General features: G+C 39.3%; 1 pseudogene; it reads right to left on the reverse strand.

The window, feature by feature from the left end:
• Positions 1–300: 300 nt before the first annotated feature.
• On the reverse strand, positions 301–1,238 carry LOC129491674 (large ribosomal subunit protein uL14-like; annotated as a pseudogene).
• Between the last annotated feature and the right edge of the window lie 1,369 nt (positions 1,239–2,607).

A 2,607-nucleotide genomic window follows, 5' to 3' on the forward strand; every position in this document is an offset into this window, starting at 1 on the left:
TAAACTGATACTTATGCTACCTACCTAGATGGTACTGAGGGAGGAAAAATAAGCAAGGAAACTAAACTCTATAGTTTTTATTTTGGATCTCAAATATGTGTCATGTCATCTTGTGCCTTGCTTTTCAAGATGTGGACCATGGACCAGCAGCATCAGTATTACCTTAAAGCTTGTTAGGAATGCATAATTCTGGCCTCATTCCAGATCTTCTGAATCAGAATCTGCATTTTTTGAGTGGGGGCTGACAAATACTTTCTCATGGATTTAAAATTTTTTATTACAAATATGCCAGAGAATCATTCATTGGGGCCACAAGTCTGCACAGTGTTTTGCAACTGGTCCTATAATGACAGAACTTTTCATCTCACCTTTATTGTTCACTATAACCACTGCATTATCTTCAAAATAAAACAACATGCCATCTTTTTTCCAGTTTGCCTTTTGTTGCTAAATGACCACCACTGAATCTACCTTCTTTCTGAGCTCTGGTGTGCCTTTCTTGACTGTGGCCATCATCATGTCACCCATACCAGCAGCAGGAAGTCTGTTCAGCTCACCCTTGATCCCCTTCACAGAGATGACATAGAGATTTTTGGCTTCTGTGTTACCAGCACAGTTGATCACGGTTCCTATTGGAAGACCCAGGGAAATCCAAAATTTCACACCAAGAGGACCCACCACATCCTCACTTTGATGTCTTGAATGCTGGAAAGGAGCAAAAAGCAGAATCTGCATTTTTAACATGATCCTCAGGTAACTCCTGTGCACCTTAAAGTCGGAGAGAAATTGCTCTTTTTACTGCCCTTCCTGATGAATTCTAGACAATCCTGAGTTGTCTGAATTGTTTGGGCTGCTCTCTCCACATAGGTCCACAAGGTGGTCAGGTAGGTGCACGTGCTCTCGACATCTTTTTATTCTTGCTTTTACTAGGGCTCTGGTTAATTATCTGCTATTGCCAGAAAAACAGTGACTAGCTCCTGAGCCTCGTTGCCCAGGCTTGCATGAATGGCAAAAATTTACATTTTGGAGAGAAGACCTGATGGGGCCAATAAGAACTTTAACATCCTCTAGGTGCTTTTACTACCAAGTAGATGGAAGGTTTTTATTTGTTTGTTTGTTTTTAAATCAACCCAGTAAATGGAGTAGCAGTAAATGGAGCTTTCTGCTAAGTTCTTTTAAAGTAAAATGGCGTTTCTAACCAAGTTCCCTTGCTGAAGAAATATCATATGGAACTTCATGTTACGTGAGCAGACAAGGCCGTTTCCCCAAACTCTAACCGGGTTAAAGCAAGGAAAGTGAATACTTTCTACACACTTGTCTCAAGGAGCGAGTTGTCAGAGGGGTTTTACTGCATAGGTGCAGGATGAAGTACATGAAACTCCTCCTTGGGGTCTAATTCCTGATTGGAGATCAGGGCACTTACTGGGCTGTTTTAATAAATGCATAAAAGAAATCACAAATTTGCAATACAGATTCATCAGAGGCTACTTTTTACTTATTAAAAAATAACACTTTCTTGGTATGTTTTCCTGACCGCATTTAATAAAAAATTGATTTATATATTAAAAATCTATTCACCTTCCATTCTAAGAACGTACCTATTATGTTAGCTGACACATAACAACTACAAATCTTCATGCATTCGTTAAAGCATTCCCTTATTGTCCCCTATAAGACTAAGATTGCTTTAGAAGCTGTTTTCTTTTTCTCTTTCTCTGACTCTCTGTTCTGTTTTTTGTTCTCCATTTCCATTCACTCAAGGTCACTGAGTGAAAGTCTGTCCTTCCAGACGGATTCCACTCTATTGCTTCTTTATTCTATTGCCTGCTCAAAATTGTCTGCTTGCCAGAGAATTGCAAAAGTCAGTGGAATAAAAAGGTTTCCATATTTTGGCTGACTTTTCACAGTCATTTGAAAGGAAAACCTCCATGCTTTCTGTCTGTGGAAATCCCAGCTTTGTTTTCTGCCCCTGGCTAAACTCCACACTGAGTGATTTCAACTGCTAGAGGTTAATTTTCTTGTAATAGCCTCATTGTGATGGAGGGTTTTGGAAATTAGGAAAATTAGATGCACTACTAATTGGCCTGTCTTGTTTTGGAGCTGCTTCCTGGGTTATAACAGTCAGAGGAGGCTGTAGTAAGGCCAGATCTGATTCCCAAACCAATACTTAGCAAGACAGATGCAAGAAAAAAAAAATGTCCTGAAAAGAATCACATACGGTGTGTGAATTTCTTTCTTTTAATTGGCTGGGAAAAAGTACTAGAGAGATATCTTCCCTTTCTTTGGGACCCAAAGCAGCATTTCAACAATTATTCCTGGGCGCCTACTGTGCTCAGTTGTGGGCTGAACCAGCAGTAAATGCAAAAAAAAAAAAGATGTGCTGCTTCCTAATCTCAAAGTGTTTAGCTTGGTGAGAAGAAAACATTAAATCATGTAGTCACATAGGGTGGTTCCATATTTGCTGAAAGAACAACTTGGATGTACAAAGAAAATGATCTTGATGTTTTTTTCTGTAACACATGTGATTTTTGTGACAGATACCACTCCACTGGGTAGTAACGGCACTTCAACCTGTCAGATAATAATGCCATCTTTTCTTTTGTGTGT

Source organism: Symphalangus syndactylus, chromosome 10, assembly GCF_028878055.3.
Source record: "Symphalangus syndactylus isolate Jambi chromosome 10, NHGRI_mSymSyn1-v2.1_pri, whole genome shotgun sequence".
Lineage (NCBI taxonomy): Eukaryota > Metazoa > Chordata > Mammalia > Primates > Hylobatidae > Symphalangus > Symphalangus syndactylus.